Source organism: Amphibalanus amphitrite, unplaced genomic scaffold (assembly GCF_019059575.1).
Source record: "Amphibalanus amphitrite isolate SeventyFive unplaced genomic scaffold, NRLGWU_Aamphi_draft 000513F_arrow, whole genome shotgun sequence".
Taxonomy (NCBI): domain Eukaryota; kingdom Metazoa; phylum Arthropoda; class Thecostraca; order Balanomorpha; family Balanidae; genus Amphibalanus; species Amphibalanus amphitrite.
Genome location: NW_024882007.1, coordinates 56,309 through 77,180, shown reverse-complemented (window position 1 = coordinate 77,180; position 20,872 = coordinate 56,309). Strand labels below are relative to the sequence as shown.

At 54.0% G+C, this 20,872-nt stretch overlaps 1 long non-coding RNA gene across 1 annotated transcript in view; it reads left to right on the top strand.

The window, feature by feature from the left end:
* LOC122393050 overlaps positions 1-20,872 on the top strand; it is a 28,169-nt gene that overhangs the window by 2,079 nt on the left and 5,218 nt on the right. Inside the window, exon 2 of the long non-coding RNA XR_006258615.1 lies at positions 6,136-6,287. This is a non-coding gene — a long non-coding RNA (uncharacterized LOC122393050). The remainder of the gene's footprint in view (positions 1-6,135; positions 6,288-20,872) is intronic.

The following is a 20,872-nucleotide window of genomic DNA, read 5'->3' as shown; positions in this document are numbered from 1 at the left end:
CTCGGCCGCCAGCAGCTCGGCGATCAGAAGCCGACGGCGCTGTTGCGCTCAATGCGCAACGAGCTAGCCGCAGCCGGGGACGCCCCGGTTGATACGGAGCTCTTCCGTACCCTTTTTCAACAACGGCTACCGCAGCCCGTCCGTGCTGCCCTCGCCCTCCTGCCAGCCGACAGCACGCTTGACGCACTGGCAGAAGCGGCCGACCGGTACCTGGAAGCTAGCGGACCGGACCCACGGCTATCAGCGATCGCGGCACAGCCGTACACACAGCCGGCACCGCCCATCGCTGCTGCAGTGACAGCCCCAGCGCCAGCTGCAGCCCCTGCGCTGGACACCGTCATCGCCTCCCTGGTCGCTAAGATGGAACGCCTGGAGGCCAGTAACCGACGACTCGAGGACGCCGTGCGACGCGACCGCAGCCGTTCCCGGCCGCGCCAAGCGTCTCGCCAGTCACGCCGCCCGTCACCGGCTCGTCCTTCAACGCCGCCGCACGACGACACGCTGTGTTGGTACCACCAGCGATTCGGCGCCCAAGCGCGCCGATGCAAGTTGCCGTGCTCCTGGATCGCCTCGGAAAACTGAGGCGCCCCGTGCTGATGGCGCAAAGCACGGGCGCCCCTCCTGCCGCGCCACTCCTCTTCGTGAGGGACACGGAGACGGACCGGCAATTTCTAGTCGACACGGGGGCGCAGGTCAGCGTGCTGCCTCGCCGCTGCCTGCCCAACGGGTCTACGCTGACCCCTGCTCCTGTCGGCCAGCAGCTCGTCGCGGCAAGCGGCTCACCGATCGCGGTGCACGGCACCTGCCTGCTGGACGTCACCTTGAGTCAGCAGCACCGCCTGAAACATCGATTCTTCGTCACTGACGTCACCACACCCATCTTGGGCACCGACTTCCTGGCCGCACATCACCTCGTCGTGGACGTTGCCAACCAGCGTCTCCTGCGGGACGGCACCGTCTGCGCCAGCGCCGAGCGGTCAAGGCTGTGCTCCATCGGAGTGCGTCTCGTCCGGGAGCAGGCTGCTGCTCGCTTCGCAGCTGTCCTCGCCCGGTACCCGGATGTGACCTCACCAAAACCTGGACCGACACCGGTGAAGCACAACGTGACGCACCACATCGTCACCAAGGGTCCACCGGTGTACCAGCGGCCACGACGCCTCCCGCTGGAGCGCCTTCAAATCGCACGAGTTCAACAAGATGCTCCAGCAAGGCACCATTCGACCGTCCAGCAGCAGCAACAGCGGCAACAACAGCAGCAGCAGCAGCAGCAGCAGCAACAGCAGCAGCAACAGCAGCAGCAGCAGCAGCAGAGGCAACAGCAGCAATACCGGCAACACCACATTGCGGCTTCCCGGCGAGTTCGCACCAAATCGCCCTGCAGCCGTCGCTCGGGCTGACGCTGCACCATTGCAGCCTCAGCCGATACTACGGACGACCCGCTCCGGCCGCGTCATACGACCTCCGGTAAGATATCGCCATGTCACTTTTGTCCGCGACATGTCTGGCGAGGGGGTACTGTAGGGATCATCTATGCGATTTGTCATCTATGCGATTTGTCACCTATGCGATTTGTCATTTCATGTTGTCATTTTCATTTGTATTGTCACCGCTTTATTAATCAATCTGTTACCTGTTGTCAATTGCGCGTCATGTTTGTTATTTGTAAACCGGCCTGCCGCTGGCCTCAACCTTCCTAGTAACCGCTGTGCCATACGCTATAGAACGTGTGTGCAAAGGTCACGGCGGCACCCCTGAGGCGGCCGCTGCCCGTACGTTTAGGAGCCCATTGTCGTGACGTCATGACTGTGAGCAAAGGTCGCGGTAGGGGCTCTCCCGACAGCCGGACGGTGACTCATACGTTAAGCTTGTCTCTCGCCGCGCCTGCGGGCATATTGGTAGTACTAGGCAAGGCCAGCATGTGACCGCGGCTTTCGGCGACATTGTCAATTCGTTTCTCGACTCTGCTGTTCGCTACAAGACAAATACACATAGAAAACGGCTCGGGCATTTGGAGAAGAGCGGCTACTCTGAGGCGAAGGAAGAACACGGAGATTCACACAAACGACCTGACTAGGTTGCACCGGCCACAGTCGACCGAGGTGGGCTTCTGCGCCCTTAAAGACGCCTCTGACTGGCCATTGCGCTGACACCCTGGTCGGACCACGGTCATTGATCGGACCCGGCCGCTGGTTCGTGCTCAGGCTGCCTTAGCGGGTAGACCTGCTCGACCAGACGCCCCACTGGTGGGCGAGTGCTCGGTTCCGACTTTCACCGCCGGTCCAACAGCGTTCTGCTGGTTCCCGCCGATCCGGTTACGACACCGCAAGTGCCGTACCGACTCGGGCGTCCCAGGTGGGCGTAACGGTTACCACACCAGTTCGCGACCCCCAGGCTCTGTCAGCCGTCGTACGGCTCTCGGACGGACACTCTAATAGATCAGCCACAGATCAATAGATTGTCACGGACCGTCCGTCCAGCCACGCGCTACCCACAGCGCCAACACGACAAAGCACATGAAATTGTGTTTCATACACACCTGGCAAGGTTAACTTTTGCATTGTTGACCTTGCATGACGTCATGCATGAGATCACTAAGGTCATCAGCTTCACATCGATAACTCGCGATGAAATGGAGCTAGAGAGCTGAGAAAGCCAGAATTAGACTCCAAGAAACATCCTGCATTGAGTACTTTGCAACATGACCTTTGTTGACCAATTTTGTGACCTGAACAGCTTTGACCTGGCCTAAACCTGAGGAGATTAACACCCTTAGTTGACTTCCCCCCACAAAAAGTAGAAGTACATCATTTGAACATACATCATACCCATCATACATCATACGCCTGAGCTCGACAGACATGATGGTGCCAAAATGATGGCTCTGTAGCCATATTTGACAACTTTATTCAGCAAAAACCGAATCCTCACTTTTGGGCATGTGACCTGACCTCAGAGACCACCGGTTGTCACCAGTTGGCAAAGGTGGGACACCTGAGACCTTAAAACTGGGCACCAGTTGCTCCGCCTCGGAACGGCGCACACGTTTGTTTTTCCGCAAAGTTCTATCTCAATGGGGGTGAAACGGCTAGAGGTCTCCAACGCCCTCGGTGTACCTAGGAAGCTGGTAAGTCTGGCTAGGGTTAATATGAGGCATAGCCCCCGAGCCACAAATTAACCTTCGCCGGACCTATTGGTTTTCTACATATGTACGCGCCGGCCGAGGGGGGGGGGGTTACGACCCCCTCGCCGTTTCGCCCCTGCTAGCGCGTCGCGGGAAAAACGAGCGCGTGCACCGTTACGAGACGCAGAAATTGATACCCGATTTTAAGGTCCTAGGTCAATCGATGACCTGTGAGGTCAGGTCAAGTGCCCCAAGGTACGGTTCCGTTTTTGGTGAATAACTTCGCCAAAAACGGCCGCAGAGCCGCGATTTTGGCAGTATCGTGTTTGCCTCGCTCAGGCGCGTCGGGTGATATACTTTTTGTTTGGGCGAGGTCAACTTGGGTGTTGACCTCGGGTCACGGTCAGGTCAACGCCCCCACGTCACGAAATTGGTCGAAGGAGGGCGTGTTGCATATCATTCGATTCGGCAGGTCTCTTGAGTCCATTGGTGGCTTTCCCGACTCGCTAGCGCAATGTGATTGGGAGTTATTGACGAAAAACTAATATGACCCTAATGACGTCATAAATGACGTCACGCAAGGTCAACATTGCAAAAGTGACGCATGGAACCTTGCAAGGAGTGCATGAAATCACCATTCTGTGTGCTTGAGATAGTTGGAGATCGTTCCCGGCGCCAGAATAGCAGTTTTCATTTTTCCCCGTTGACTTATGATGGTGAGGTCACGAAAATGGCCTGACTTCATATGACCTAGGAAAAATCCGAGATACAAGTTGTGAGACTCCTAATGGATACGAGGTCCTGCAGATTTCATCTCCCTGTGAAAGCTCCTCTGGCAGTGAGGGCGTTGCGAAGTTGCGACATCTGAAGACCGTGCAGAGGTGCACTTATGACGTCATAGGTCAGTGACCTGACCTGACCCGAAATGCGGTTGGTGTCTTAAGATCCAGCTTGAATCAAAAGTCAGGTATGCCAAGTTTCAGCTGCAAAGGGGGGGGGGTGGCAGCACCCGCCCCCCCTCGGCTGGCGAGGGTTAACTAGCTGTCCGTATTGAAGACCTAAATACTTATAATTTTCCAATTTCGGTCAATTGATTGTGGTGATGTCATTTCTAAAATATTCCTTTCAGTATCGATGTGATTATTGTTATATCATTAGTCATTACCATTTATCAGCAGGCTCCTTTCCGAGCGGCTCTGCGCCACATCTACCGGTAAGTGTATACGCCGCTCGGTAAGTGAACCAGTAATAATATTCTGCCCGGGCGGACGGGGTTTCGTGATGCCGGTACCGACGAGCTGCGGGGCTGATCAATCGCGCGGCGTGTGCCGCCGCCACCGCTGCCCGGAACGGCAGTTGATGGAAGCTGTCGGCCGCGGGTGGTCTGTGAAGGGGTGTCGCCGCCGTCGACTCGGTGTGGTGTTTTAAAGACCCCAGCTATTGAACTCGACTCCGGGGGAAGTCTGGTGAGTTGTCTGACGACCACGCCACGTAAGACGGCACGGGCGATGGAGCCGTGTTTCGATCGTCGCCGCTGCTGCCGACGGACGGCTCACAGGGTCGGTAACGATTTTTGACGTTCTCCGACGCCGCTGCGGTTCGGGAGGGATGGAACGGACGATAAGTGGAAAACACTCAAGTGGTTAATGGGAAGGTAAAGTGGCTGGTGGGAATGTGTCTTTAGCTTTTGGAAAGCTTCCGTTACTACAGGATACGGGACGAAAATTTACAATCCCTGTGCGAAGATGCGTTAGTTTGTAGGAAATGTTTGCTCCATTTTCCATGACTGATTAGAAGCGTACCCAGCCTGTTCAGCTAGTGCCATCACCCCTCCCCGCGTTCCGCACCAGTTTGCAGTGGGGGAACTGACGAGCGACAAACTAACTCGCCAAGCTGTCGGCCAAGCGGTGCTTTGCGGGGAAATCGGCCGCTGCCGTGCCGATTGAGCGCTAATTTCCTGTCACGCTGAATTATGGTTTCACAAATTAGACGCCCTTCTGTGATGTCTGATTCCAGAATGTAAACGATGAAGTTGACACTTGTAATTTGAGCGCCCGTAGAACTGCTATTTCCATCTCAAAGCTACACCAAAACCGTTCGATGTCATGTCCGAGATCGTCTAGTGGCGGAACGCTTCGCGAGACGCTTATTTTACCAGGACCGGCAGCATGGGGATGTTCCCCGGTCTGCGAGTCATGCTTTATTGCTATCGTGCTTAGATGCGCTAATATGTAAGAGTCGGGGCATGCGTTTATGCAGGCCGGTGGAAATACATTTTGCTCAGCCGTGAAATAGGTGAAAATACATTTTTTTTTGTCAGCCGTAAAACACCAAGCCGGTCCTGCCTTGTGAGCTATGAACATTATCTCACGCAGTGTATAATGTTCTGTTGAACATTATACTGTTGAGTTGGTTGCTTCTATGAAAGAGCCAAAAGGTGTGAGCTTATATGAGGCTTGATTGTTGATTTGAAGTTTGTATGATTATAAACCTCAATGTGGTTTATATGAGGTTAATTGATTTGGATAGGGCCTAGGGGTCTTTTATCGTTCCATGCCACGCAGCTGGCAATTTGCCTAGACGGTAGACCTTCAAAAACACCATATGTCATAGCGTGGACACGAGGGCCAAAATTACGCCATTGTGCCATGGCCCATTATATAAACCGTTAAGTGGAAACCGATTTAAGTAAATGAATGGTCGGCAAACGTCCTTTTGTTCTTCCAAAGGGACGCTGAGGGATGAGTGGGACAAGTTATTGTCCTCTGGCGTGAGAACCAGAGCCATTAATTTGATAGCACTACATATGTCGCAGTATTGTCTTGGGCCGGGTACCATGTGGGTGGAGATTGTCTGCATTGCATAATGTATGTTGTATAGGAAACGTGGCTTATTGGAAACAGCGTAGTCTTTCGAAGTGAAAACTTATTTATGTTTTGGTTTTAGTGGCTTAGTATTTCCGACAGTGCATGCATAATTTGATTCAATTTCCTATCCAATGATTTCTGTTGCAGGCTTTAAGAATCGCAAGACGGACGGTCGGAAGACATAAAATAAAGGTGTAAGACGTATTACTTGAGGGTTTTAACGCTGATATACTTTCTGCTTCTCTTCAAACCATTCAAAAAGGCGCTCCTTTGTTGCAGACTGGAAAGATCCGCATTCGGTGAGTACCTTACCGATAAGTGTGTGTGCTGTGATGCACCGGTTTGTTGCTAGAAACGATCCTCCAATGTTCAAAGCATTGTCATGTATGATTCTGTGCAAGCGTCTGTGCAAATAATTTCATATGATGGCCCCCATGGGCCGTGGTATTTTTCATTGATGACGCCTGGCTGGTTCGTAAGTCGTAACGCGTCCGGGGCTGAGCTTTCCTTCTGGCCGCTAGATGACACTAGTTGTAGCGCCTGAAGTTATGCTGTACCGCAACACATGGTCTGCGGTAAGGCAGCGCCCGGTGCCGTGCGGCGCCCGGCGCGATGCCCGGCGGTGAGGAAAGGGCTGCCGCTTGCAAAGTATAAATTGTTAAATCAAAAGGAACATCTAGTGGTTCTTGGAACCCAATACCTTTTGGGCCTCACATCGCCTACAAATTTGTTTGCATCGATGATGCTCATCGGTTCCCGATGTCCCGCTTGTGGCGTCCTCGACAGTCATCTACAAAAGCTTTAGTTCGTGCCGCAGCCGGCAGGATTCGAGGGACGGCCTTACCGACTCATCCACGAACAACACATTCGAGTCGATTGATTTGAATCGATCGAGACAACCTATAGGGATGATATGCGACTTCCACATATCCCACTCAGCACTCTTGTTTACGCTTTTGGTTAAGGATTTGATATTGTTTTTCATTTAACTCAGTGGTCGGCAGGTCCTCCGGGGTCGTGCCCCCTTTTTTGGCGCCAGGCAGGGCCATTACCCCCACCTACCAGACCCCATTGGTGATACAACCAAGGTTACTGAAATTCCATACTTTTCCGTGACTCTTTGGGTACCATATCTGCGAGAAACCGCAGGCCCCCTCCCCTGCGGTTTCTCGCAAATATCTCAAAAACGTTGGCACGGAGCGCTACCATTTTGGAACATTTTGTCATGCATCGTTTCTGCACATGTTGTGAATATTTCAGACCAGAGTCACTCAAGGTCAGGTCACCAGATCACGTCAAGTGACCTCACCTCAGTAAAGACGGATTTCATGTCATGAATGGTATCTAACAGCTATTCGCTTATAACTTTTGATAAAGGCATCCCAGAGCGATGAAAATGCCTTAGATGTGTTCAGCTCGACGATACGGATCGACTGATGTGCAACAAAACCTTCGATGCTTCTCGACGGGAGGATCACGATGCTGATAAAAGTGAGCTCTTGCAAGTTTTGAGTGAAAAGTTATTTAAGAAAAACTATCAGCAAGCAACGTACACTTTGACAGTTTTTGTCTCCTGCAGGCTAAACCATCTTCGGTTGAATCTGAGGGCAGGCATCAGAAAGAACGTTAAGAGAGCTATCGAATGCGTTTTTCCGCAGCGCTGTAGCTCTATCCTTTCCTAAGCTATAGGCCAGTTTGTCGAAAATTGTCAAAGGTTGACCTGGAAATTGGCGAAATTTTACGTTCGATGACCTCGGTTGACCTGACCTTTGATTTGACCTAAAAGGTGACCATAGTTTTTCTTCATCATTTCTTACGCTCTTTCGATCGCCGACTACGGCGTTTCGCTAGTGACCCAGGAGCCAAGTTAACACGCGCACTGACGGGGGGGGGGGGGGGGGGGGGCGGGGGAGGTTTTTCGCGGATAGCGGGAAAACCGCGGCGCGTGGCGCCACGAAATTTGGTACGACTATTTTCTCATCAGTTTTACACATGGTGTGCAAGTTTGAACCTCCTAACATTTAAGGTCAGGTCACCAGGTCACTTTGAATGACCCAACCTCAAGTCACTTTTTTGCAACTTTGTCACCGTGCCAGAGCTACAGTAGATGTCGGAGGCCTTTGAAAGTCGCAGGATGTTATTAGGTCATTAGTAGCTACAATTTGTATATCTCGGAATTTTGATGTCGGTGACCTAAGGTCAGGTCAACTTTGCGACCTCCCCATTATAAGTCAATGGGGAAAATCAACTCCCTGTTTTTACCACTAAAACGGATCGGAATGGCCCCATATACCATACATGACTTCATATACGATCAACCTTCACTACCTTGAGGTCTGTTTTGCTGTTGGGCAGCTGTAAGGTCATGTGACGTCATCAAAGGTCACCAAAGGTTTTTTTGCCAATAACCTCGTACAGGAACAAGATACAGCCGCGGGCCCGCGCGGATGGTCTCATTGTGTTCACCTGGTCAAGACGCATCGAATGATATACATAATGACCTCGATGTCACGTGACCTGAGGTCAACCTTTGACCTTGACCTTTCGAGGTCAACATATATATCATTCGATGCGGATTAACAAGAGGATCACGATGACGCCCTTAGTTTGTTCCTATCTTGACTAATTCGAAATTTATTCGAGAAAAAAACTCTCCATATCTAGCGCCGCCATTTTGACTTTTTCGACCCCTGTGACGCCATCTTTGACCTGACCTGAAAATAACCTTTGTAAAAATTGTAGACCTTGTCCGTGCGTATCCGATGCCGTTTACCGCTTGTCGCTATCTTGCTTCGTTCTCGAGATCTCAGGGGGGGGGGGGGGGCGGTCATCCGCCCCCCCGTCGGTGCGAAGTTGGCGCAGACCCCCGTCGGTGCGCGGGTTAATAGGGGGTGTTCAACCTCCATCTCCAGCAGGGCGTGGAAATCCAGGAGCCCCAGCGGGGCGCGGGTTAACCCCCATACGTATAGGGGTAGCGGGTATTTTTCGAGAATAGACCACGTTAAAAGGGTCGGATCACGAAAAAAACTGTACCATCGAGCCGATCATTTTTATCTGTCCTGAAAATGGCATGACCTTAACCCGAATAACCGTTGATTTGTGATATCTTTCTTGAGATCATGGCAGGCCACAAAATCTCACTTCAAGAAATTACAGCAGGACCCGATAACAATTAACTCGGCAGTTGTTATTGACCTATGGAAGGTCACCCAATGACCAACGACCTTTAAATTGGGTAGCAGCGGCTGCTTATCTTCACGGGCAACACGCTCATTTTTTCTGCAAAGCTCCAGCTCAGAGACCGAGATGCTCAGGTCAGGGTGCAATGGACGACTCCTCTCCCTTGCGTTAGTGACTGTGAAGACGCCAATAGACGAGCGCCGGCTAGTACATGACAGTTACTTTCCACGACTGTACGGAATGGTGAGCAGCTACATGAAAATTGGCATGCGCCAGCTAATCAGTTCATGCTTTGTGCGTTTGACCTCGACTAATCTTTGAATCCTGGGGCACAACAGTTGCGATGTTTGTCCCATCAAGGGAGCCATTAATTCTAAAAAAAGATGAGGCTTTCTCAGAGGCCCTCATTACCCCCCGCCGAAGGGCGCCATTACCCCCAAAGGGGGCATGCCCCACCATTTGCCGACCCCTGATTTAACTGAACATGATACCTATTCTAGCGCTCCGTCCCCTTTTGAGAGCAGACTTAATCAAGTTACTTCTGGAGAAAGATTAACTTTGAAACATCCCTTGCATAACGATTTATAAAATGCCAGCACTTATTTCTGGGTATGAAACAAATGGGATCCCTTCGGACACGCAGCGACTAATTTATTTTAAAATTGTCTTCCAAAGTCCACTGAAGGTCCATTTATATTTGAAAATTTCTTATCGGCTGCTGATTTCTGTTGATTGACATCCACCTATTGAAAAACGATCCGAAACCGCCCCGAGGCTTCCATCATACACCGTCCTCTCGCGAGCAGATTCGTCCCCGCGTCACATCAAAGCTGCACCGCTGCCCACTGCCTTCGCCGGCACGTTGGCGGCCGTTCGACCTTTGAGCCCAGCAGTCGATCGTTCCAAACACAGACCCCCGGTACGGCCGGTGGCTGTGACGGCGGCCGGCGCGACTTTGGCCGTTTAGAGCACGCGCGCTGCACGCGGCTCGCTGCTGGCGGCGGCGTGACGCGCCCGCTGGTGATCGGTGATTGGTGATCGGTGGACGGTGCCCGTTCTGATGTCACCGCTGGTCCAGCGGCCGTCAGATGGAAGGACGCGGCGGGGAGGGTGAGGGGAGGGCAGGGGCAAAGGGTTAGGTGCCAGGCCGTAGATCACGCAGCCGTTTTTGCGATGGGTTACCGCTGTTAGCGATGGGATTACTGAGCATTTGTCATGCTGAGTTTCGGGACTTCTTGAATTTTGCTTATGTTGAAAGACAGGGGCGGATCCAGAAAATATCCAAGGGAGGGGCCATTAGAAACCAGGAGGCCCCCCCCATAATCCCACCTGTTGGAGGCCCCATCTTCCCACTTGTTGGGCCCCCCCCAAAAAAAACTGCGTCTATTGAGCTTATCTAGCTGTTCAGGCAACATCTCAACATCTGTGCAGGCTTGGAGGCCCTCTGTGCAGGTTAGGAGGCCCTGTAAAAGTGGTCATCTCTGTGAGTATAAGAGACCTCCAAGTTATGAAAAGCTTTACCAATCTTCTAACAAAGAAGTCTTCTCAGCTAGTCTTCTAAGAAATAACTAAGTGGGTAGGTTAAAAAAAAAACTCATCGGATTTCGGCCACTTTATTTTCAGGAGGCCCCCTTTTCAGCTTTTTAACTTTTTAACTTTTTATTTTATTTTTGAAAAAAATCGGCCAAGGGGGGGGCCATGGCCCCCATGGCCCCCCCCTTGTATCCGCGCCTGTTGAAAGATGTGTATCGCGAATGTCAAGCATTTCTGTCCGAATAAAATCATGCCCCTGAAAATTAACCGTCATAATGAACTTGGCTCCCAAGTGGCAACGAGCCCCGAGGAGCGGCGGGCAATGTTCAGTAGCCCACTAGAAATCGTTACCGAAGAATATTGGGCTGACTTGAGAGGGTCAATCGTCGTCAAAGTTAAACCTACTGTGTTTTCAGGTATTTCTATTTCTGATAGAAATGAGCAACAGGCTATTATTCATCCTTCTACTGTGTTTTACTCGCGATTCTTTTCGTTTTATCGTGCACAATAGCCAATCAAGAAAATTGATGTATTTACTCGACAAGCTGTTTCACTTGGTCCGATTTCTTGTGTTTTGAACGCTGATGTTTTCAAACAACACCTGAAGCAAACGACTGAGGTCTGTCTGATTAAATAGAGCTGGCTGAAAACAAATGCGAGCGTTTGCGCTACTTACTGTTGACTTGACTGTTGACATTGCCCTGGTGTTTGTTCGAGACAAATATGTTTCTCAGCCTTCCATTCGTCGCTTTCTCAGTAGCGTGTTCAACTAGGTCATGTTTTTCCCCGTACCCTCCTATCTCGCGATCCGGATGCATTCCTTCGATCTCTCCTCAGTAATTCGCTGTTTCTCCGCCGCCGTTGGGGTGGCGCTGCGGTCGCCGGCAGCCAGCTGGCTGGTCCGCGGGTACACCGCCGACGGGCAGCGACGTTCGGCAGTCCGCCGCCGTCGCCGTCAGCTGAGGAGGCCGGGCTGAGTGTTCCGAGTGGGTCGTGCCGGTCTCATCACGTGTGTGCCGGGGTCTGCCGAGCGGGCGCGGGTACGATGCCCGATCGCTGAGCCCGTCGGCGCCATCAATCTGCCGGTGATGGAGGACGCTCACAGGGAGTGGCTGTGGCGGACGGCCGGCCGGCTGGGCCGCACCGCGCTACTGCTCGGCCTGGTCGCCTGCACCTGGTGGCCGGCGCTGGTCGGCTGCCTCTCCTGTCTGTCCATCGCGCTGCCTCTCAAATGGCTGCACGAGCTGTGGCTGAGCTCACGGAGCGCGCTGGCCGGTCCGTACCACATGACGCGTACGGTGCTGGTCAGCGGCGGCCACCGGCCGCAGGGACTGCACGTGGCGCGCGCACTCCGCAAGGAGGGCTTCCGGGTGGTGGTGGTGAGCCCGCGCAGCTGCCTGGCCACGCTGGCGTTCTACTCCACCTGTGTGGACCGGGTGATCCAGGTGCCGTGCCCGCGCACAGCGCCGCAGCACTACGCGCGCGAACTGCACCGCATCGCCATCGACTACCGGGTGGACTTTTTCCTGCCGATGCCGGCGCCCAAGGAGGTGGAGGCCGAGTCGGCGGCGGCCAGCCAGCTCTCGCGGATTGGCGTCAGCTGTCTGTGCGTGCCGCTGCCGCACGTGGCCGACTTTGTGCGCCTGGACCGGTTCTACGAGCTGGTGGAGAGCATGAACATGGAGACGGTGATGTATTACAAGGTTCGTGACATGGCGCGCGTGGCCGGTCTCTACCGGCGCGGCGTGATCGTCATCAACGGCTGCCGCTTCATGGCGAAGACGGCAGCACCCAACGGGCTGCACGAGTCCAAATGGCTGCCGATGCCGCGCAGTCTCTCCGAGGCGCAGCAAAAGTACGACGGCGTCATTGGCGATGCCTCCGGTAGCACGTGGGTGGTGGCTAAGTTCACCGCCGGCTACCAGTACCTCCTGACGGTGGTGGTGCGCAAGAACCGCGTGCTGGCCTCCGTGGCGTGCCGCGAGGGACGCACCCTCCACATGGTGCGCAGTCGGGAGATGGAGCAGTGGGCGGTGCAGTTCTTCCGCCGGCTGCCGCGCGAGGTGTCCGGCGCGTTCACCTTCCGCTTCCTGAAGACGGTGCCGGAGGGCCGGCGCACCACCTACCTGCCCGTGTTCTGTAAGCCGTGCGCCGACCTGTCCATGTTGTTCGTGGACGGTCGGATGGGCGTGCTGTCGGCGCTGCTGGCGGACGGCGTGCAGCCGCCGGCTGTGGACGTCTTCTCCGAGCCGCGCCGGCCGCTCTGCGTCTACAGCGGCTACGCGCAGCTGATGCGGCTGGCCGAGCTGCTGCCGCAGCCGCGCCAGCTACTCGCCGAGCTGGCGCGCAGCGTCAAGCTGCTGCTGCGCGGCCGGGAGGCGGTGTTCTCGCTGTGCGACCCGCTGCCGTTCCTGCTGTGGAACCACGTCCTGCTGCCGTGGCGGCTGGTGCGGGGCCTGCTCTGCGGCGGACGCACCGTCGACCAGTTCGACTTCCTGTCGGGCCAGTTCCGCGACGCCGGGGAGTGGTTCGCTGGCCTCGAGGAGGAGCAACGCCTCTGAGAGCTGCGGGGTGACGGTCGAACGCAGCTCTGAACAGACCTTGTCTTCAGTTTGGGGCGACGCCGAATACTTCTGTCGATAGCGCTGAAAGTAACGCGCTTTCACGTCGTGCCATTCGATGGGCTCAAGAGCTTCTCTCATTCTCTTTTTTCACCCAGAGGGGCATAATTCCATAACTCATGAGCTGTGCAAGGGGTTGAAGATGCAAGTCATATCAATAATAGGTGTGTCGGGTGCTTAGTTGAGCTTATGTTCAGGTGCTGTGTTATGTTTGAGCTATTTTCTAACTCGCCATGTGTGTGAGGTTCTCGCTGAGGGTGTTTGTGTTTCCATGTCGCTGTTGTGTGCCACATTTATTCTATGAAGTGAGGACGACCTTGCGCTGTGGATGGCGATTTACCAAAGATCTCACCGTGTGTCTGACTGTTTGTGAGCGAAAGATGACAGATCATCCAACAAAACTCTGCTTGTGCCAAGTGAGCGCGAGCTAATTTCCACGAAAATGCGATTCGCGGCCACTGGCCAGCACATTGTTGACTGCGGCCCCATGTGCTCTATGATACTCGACTTGTTACCATGTTTTAATATATTCTGCTTTACTACGACGTGCGTGGGGTGGGCGGTGTCTCTCTGTAGTGACTCGTCACTAGCTCATAAAACGCAGCACGGAACGGCTGCTGGTGCATAGTGCGTTGTATGCTCGCCATGTAACCTTGTAGTGGAGGCGACCAAATACATATCATCATCACCAGCTTGGGTGTTCTGTGAGAGAAGTGTCACAGCGGCGGTATCGAGCCTGATGACGTATATGGAATCTACTATCGTCGGGAACTCTGACCTAACCAAGTCGGTGACCGGGATAGCATCTCATGATGGTTTGATAACGGTCGGTATTGCAGCTCGTACAGATACCACACTAGCGACTGAGCAACACATGATATATCGTCACGGCTGCACAGAAAACGACTTATTCTGGTGATTATATCGTCTTTACGGAAAACACCTTGCGCTGCATTAGAACCAAATGTTATCTCGGTCGTACATCCGAAACATCCGTCGGTACTTTCGTCCCATCGGATGTTTCGTTTTTTTTCCATCCCCTCCGTCTCCAGACGTTGCCCATATCCGTTTCTTACCCGTGTCCATACCCGCTCCGGCATCTGACCCTGAATCATGACCTCATGCCACCGGGACTCTGACAGTGCCACCGCGGCCGATAACCGCCGTCCAGCCGGCGAGTTGGTATATTTGTGGTCTCTCGAGTCATGACGGACGGCCTCTGACCGTCACCCGGTCGGCCACGTTTTTCGGGAGGGCCATGTGCGAGCGGCACGTGACCGGGACTGGGAACACCCTGCCGCCGCCCCGCTACCCCCAGCAGCGCTGAGAGGTCAGCTGGTCAGCGCTGAGACGGCGGCGGTCAGCGCTGACCACCCGGTGACAGATTGTCGCTGTGGCTGTGAGTGGTGCGGTGGGTGACGTAATGCTGCTCTCAGCCGAGACCTCCCAGGCGGTCAAATCGCTGAACATTACCGCTCCTCTCCCTCCCCGGCAGGAGTTGAAGAGTGTTACTGAGAAGGCTAGTGTGCAGAGTTCTGGGGGAATCAATATCTGCAATGTCAATGGATGAATCTGGATACTTGTGTTGAAGTTGGGCTTTCTTGATTGATTTCCATTTATTTTAGTCCTGGAGACCTATATATATACATATAGGTATTTATCCGAACATCATTGCCTAATTTCATGGTCTGAGAAGCAGGTACAGGTGTCGCACTATGTACCCATGTGGTACGCAGTGCTCTCACGAAATGTCGGAGATGCGAGTACGAGTGACAAAAAGACGTCTCCTGAGTGGCAAAAAGACGTCTCCGCTCTCTAGGGTCGTCTGTGAGCGCCAGTTTGACCGTTTTGACCCGGCTCCATCGTCCACGCTATCGGATCCGAGAGGTGGTAACTTGAGGCGTAGATAAATGTACTATATTTGATAATTTAACGTCGGTTATCTCGGGGCCGACTTGTGCAATGTGCATCCATCGGCAATGCATCCCCCACATTAGTTCTTTTCAACTATCTTATTCGTCGTGGCAATTGTTATAAAACCCGGCATCCATGAGCGCTGCTCCCTGCATTTATAATACGTGCTCAGCGTAGCATTCTCATAACGATGCTTCTATCCGTTGCCATTCACTACTGGGTCAACTGACGTGGCTCTGGCGCTTGTCTTCCACGACTGCTGCAATCTGTCCTGTCGTGGAGAGGGGAGGGGAGGGGACAGCTCACAGCACCCCTGCCCGTGGAGTGTGGACCGGACTGAGCCAGACTATAGGGGGGAGGGGGGGGGACTGGCGGAATGGCCAAAGGTCGGTATTGTACGCACACTGCTCGTGAAGCACGCGCCGGGTGGTAGCCACGCGGGGAGGGGCAGATGTTAGCGGGAGGGCGGAAAATGAGGAGCGGAAGGAACCGACCCTCTTGGACTCTCACATGGACGTAAAGACCGTAAAACGTGACTTGCGTTACATAAGAAATAGTAGTAGGTGGTAGTAGATTTGAATTGAACAATGAACATTGAACACGGTGAAACGGATCAATAATGGACAGTTTAAGGCGTTCGTCTTACGAACGCTCCTTCAGAACATGCGCATTGCACATTGCGCTCTGCTCTTTGAAACGGGCGGTTCCGTACCGCGACCTATCTGCAAATTTCTGCCGAAGCCGGGCTCCGTCTTGAGATTGCAATCGGCCGTGACAGGTCGCTCCCCTGATGGAGAACGGTTCAAAGTCCAGTTCACCGCCGCACGTGATTCAAAGTTCAGCGTGGAGAGCGATGCCATGTTGCACTGCTGCAGAACTGGCGTCAGTGATCTGGGCACCAGATATAAACAGTGGGCATGGCGTGCACGTATTTTGTTCACTCTGCCCGCCAAAGTCCACTGAAGGAGCTTGCTACGTACTTATGTATTATCCATGTTCCCTATCGTTCTTGGTGTGTTTAAACATACCATGTTGGACGACATAATATATCGTCAGTCGGATTTTATGCATATTTGACAGATATGAATATCATGTTTGGTAACTGAAAATTTGTTCCCGATCCCGTCTTTGCCGCGTTATGTCGTTTTCCTTCCCGGTCGATGTCAATCTTATTCAATCACGCCCCTCCGATTTTACTCATACATCTTCGATGACTTCCGGTATGGGACCGATCCTGTCGCATGTCTCCGCTCATTGGAATTCCACCTCGCCGATCGGTCTGAGCGAATAATTACCGCACCGCGGCCGAGTCGGTCTCTCCCCACCTGCCGTATCGATACAGCCGGACGGCCGCGAGGGGACACTGCCAGTGACTGGTACGCTCCCTTGCGACGCGGCACCCTCCCCTCGTCGGCACCGACGGCCGGTCTGCGGGGACAGTCGGGCGGCCCCGGGGAGCCGGGTGCAGTTGGTGCCGCGGTGCTGGCTCGGCGAGGTGGACGGTACAGGTGCTCCAGTGAAGGATTGTACGGTGTTTGGTGTTGTGGGGCAGTTACTGAGGGACAGTGGTGAATTCTAGTAGTGCTGGAGCCCAGAGGGATTTTATTTGGGTGACTGGCTTCCGATTACTCTTTGGTGATGACGTTGAACGGTGCATAAGTGAATTGTGGTGTACGCTGGTGAATAGCGGTGGAAAAGCGGATGGTTGGTGATTATAAAACACGGAACATCGCATGGCGTGAAGCTCTGAACTGAACGCTGCTGCAGGATAACTTCATCACCTCTGGCCGTAGCGAACCTGGCGAGTCGTTTCCGCCGCGTTAACGTTGTGTGGACTGTTTCACAGCTACGTTAACGACCAACGACCGGGGTCGATGGTGGGTTGAGGGTCAATAGAGCTGGGTGGAGTGGGCCGCTGGGGAGCTCCAAAGTGACCAGCTGGCGTGTCGACCCCCATTTGCTCGACTGCCCGAGGCGGCCAGTCGCTCAATGGTCGACTGACTTGCTTGGTTTCGGCGAGTGAAAAAATTCGTGACCCATTCACCTGTTGACCAGAGCAGCGTGGAATGGTGGATTAGTGTCGGAACAAGCATCTGATCCTCATTCAACACCGCTGTTGCTCGGGTTAATCCAATGTTTGAGACGGATTAAAAATCACGACATGCAAAGCTGCCTGGGCTGATCAGAGGCATGTGAATCACCGGAATTTTCTGAAGTCACACAGCCATGAAGAAATTCGCTCGATTCTGGAAGGACAGGGACCGTTCGGAGAGTGCCGGGGCCGAGGCTCCGGCCCCGTTCACGGACATCCAGCGGGCGGCATCTCCGGAGCCGCGTCTCTCCTACATCAAACACGACTCGCGGCGGCGCAGTGATCGGTTTAGCCTCCGCCGGCGTCGGCAGACTCGGGATACCCCGCCGCGCCGTGCGGAGAGCTGTGAGACGCTCTACGAGGCACCCTCCTCGCCGGGTCCGCGCGCACCGACCGGCGCTGAGAGCTCGGACCGACGGGGAGGTCTGGCGCGCGGCGCCGCCGGCTCGGCAGAGGACCTGTCTCACCGAGAGGAGACATGGAGGAGGTCCGGCTCGACGGAGACGCTCCGGTCAGGCCGCCGATCCGGGTCTGGCACCCGACTCGGCTGGAGCTGGCGGTGGAAGCGCGGGTCCAGCTCCGATCGCTCCGCGGCCGCCGAGGGCCCAGCGTCGGCCCGTGCCGGTCCTCCGGCCGCCTCTCTGGATGACTTTCTGGGCAGTGTGCTGAGTGTGTCGGCGGCGGGAGCAGAGAGGGTGGAGGCGGAGCGCGATCCGCCCGTGTCGCCCGACCAGGGCTACCGCTCTAGTGGCCGGAGTACGGAGGAACTGCACCACCTGGCAGTACAGACTGGCACGGAGCGGCACGGAGAACGAGTGGAGGAAGAGGATGTGAGAGAAGCGACAAATGAAACCCGGCACGAAGTGGAGACGCATGAGGCTAGAGAGATGGAGGAAGAATGGATCCAGCCTGTAGGTGCTCCGTCTGTAGCTGCCGAGAGGCATAACGGCGGCGCAATCGTCGGAGGGCGTTCTCAGGACGAAGCGAACCTCGGCCGTCTCCCAGCCGTCGGAGGCGACACCACGACTGAATACCGTGACACCATGATCGGATACCGTGATATCACGAGTGGATACCATGACACGGCGGCTGCAATTCGCGGTAACGAGCCGAGGAGTCGCGGCAGTGTGCTGGGTCTGATGCTCCCGGACGATCCAGTCTGTCTGGAACGTACCGGCGATGTGTCTTCGCCTGTCTCCCAGCGGAAACCCGCTACAAGTCCGGCGGTTCAACTTCAGACAAACCTGACGCCGGTCCGCCGGCCGAGCCTGCCGAGAACTCCTCGCCTCGCAACTACAACCGTCGTTGGCGGCGGGGGAGGAGGAGGAGGGATGTACGGCCGCGCCGACAGTTCCCCCAGCTCCGACGACACCGTCGACGCGGTGACGGACGACGACAACGACGAAAACGACGACGGTCTATCCGTGGGCGCCGACCAGCTGCGGGCGGCTCAGCGGCACTGCCAGCGCGTCTGGCAGGCGGCCGGAGCGGTACCGGGGATATCAGCGGCGCCTGTGCCTCCGCCGGGGGTACCGGTACCTTCGCCAGGGGTACCGGTACCGGCGCTGAGGTACCGGCCGGCCCCACCGTACCACGAGCACGACCCGCTGGGCGGTACGCCGCCGGTACCGCCGCCGCAGCGGGACCGACCACCGCCGTACCAACCGCGGTCCTCCGACTGCAGCGAGCGGGTAGAGCGAGAGGAGGAGCAGGCAGAGCAGGAGGGGATCGGGCTGCAGGTGAGACGGGGTGACTGACCGCGGAGGGAGGGTGAGTAAACAGGTGGGGCTGCTAGAGGGTACACTGGAGATAAGTTTGTTTTATGGATTATAGGACCATTTAGAGGGGGCAAGCCAAAGACCAGAGGCAGAATAACTTCGTCTAATGTGTGAGTTGGACCTTCCAAGTACTTGTTGAAGCCATAGTAACGTCCTATCCGGTAGATTAAATCACCGGGAAGCGGAACAGCCCTCTGAGTGGCGACAGAAACAAACAAACAAACTAAACTTGATCTACGTACGACCTTCCTATCGGTGAGGGCAAAGTCCGTTCCTACTCATGACCAGTTCGTGGGCACACCTGAAATTACCGCCGATATCAGAGAGGTTCTCCAAGTTCAAGTGAACGTTGACCCGTGGTTCAAATGACGTAACGGCATGCCGGTGACCACATCCTACATTCATCCATCGATCCGGTCACGTTTTACAAGGGTGCACGTCAGAATAGCTAGTGATATTTGAGCTAGTGACTTTTGAACTAGTACAAAACAGCTAGTGCCTCAAAACAGCTAGTGACAAAACAGCTAGCGTCAAAATAGCTAGTGAAGCAAAATAGCTAGTGCTTAGAAACAGCTAGTGACAAAACAGCTAGCGTCAAAGTAGCTAGTGAAGCATAAAGAGCTAGTGCCTCAAGACAGCTAGTGACGAAATAGCTGTCGTCAAAATAGCAATTTCGTTGGACCTCTGTTCCCTTCCCATTCACTTCGCTTCAAAAATGCAAGATATCTATGACTGTAAATATGTATTTCCCGCGATATGCCATCTCTTTAATTCCCCGGTGCCCCGCTTCTAATTTGTTGCTTGTCCTAGGGATCCCGTCCTCTGCCCTCCTAGCATTCCAAATAATTTTGTCAAACTACGGTGCTCTTCTGCTCCTTCTACCCGTGGGGACTCTTCGTCGGGAAAGAATCTATAATAGCTGCTCTACGAATAAGCTATTTTGCTTATTAGCTATTAGTCGACGCTAGCGATTTCTATAGCTACATGGGCGTAGGAACGGCTGGAACATTGTGGGTGCATGGGTACAGAAATCCAGCCATGGCCGGTGAAGCCGGGGGGGGGGAGGGGGTAGGGAGCGGCACCCGAGCGGAGGCTCCTTGTGAGCTTTGAGGGTGTACCATGTCGAAAAGGTACCTACCGATGATAAGTGTATTTAGAAGCGTTGATAATGTCAATGTTGACTACCGCAAAAAGTACCTAAATGCGGCTAACTTAGCCATTTTCGAAGATAGGTATCGGGCTAAAACTTTTGACAGTGGGTCATCGGTATGTGTTCAATCACATGTGTTCCGTTGCTTCCTTTTTTACTTGAGCGCAAATGTAAGTTTTGAAGACCATCACAGTAGCAAACGCTTCTAAAGGTGGAAAGTGGGCAAAATATCCTGAATTTGTTGTGCTGCATGGGAAGTAGTGTTGATGAGAAAAGGGGTTTTTGTTCCAGATTATTGTGGGTGCAGAATACATTGTCTGCACCCACTGGAGAATTATTGTGGGTGCAAGTGCACCCACTGCACCCATGGTTCCTACGCTTATGACTAGCTATAATGAAGCACTAGCTATTTTGCTCTACTAGCTATAGTGACGCTAGCTGTTTAGACACTAGCTGATTTAATGCACTAGCTTTTTTGCATTACTAGCTATTTTGGCGCTAGCTGTGTTGTCACTAGCTGTTTTGAAGCACTAGCTCTTTTGTACTAGCTCAAAAGTCACTAGCTCAATAGTCACTAGCTGTTTTGACGTGGACCCGTTTTACAACATGTGACCCT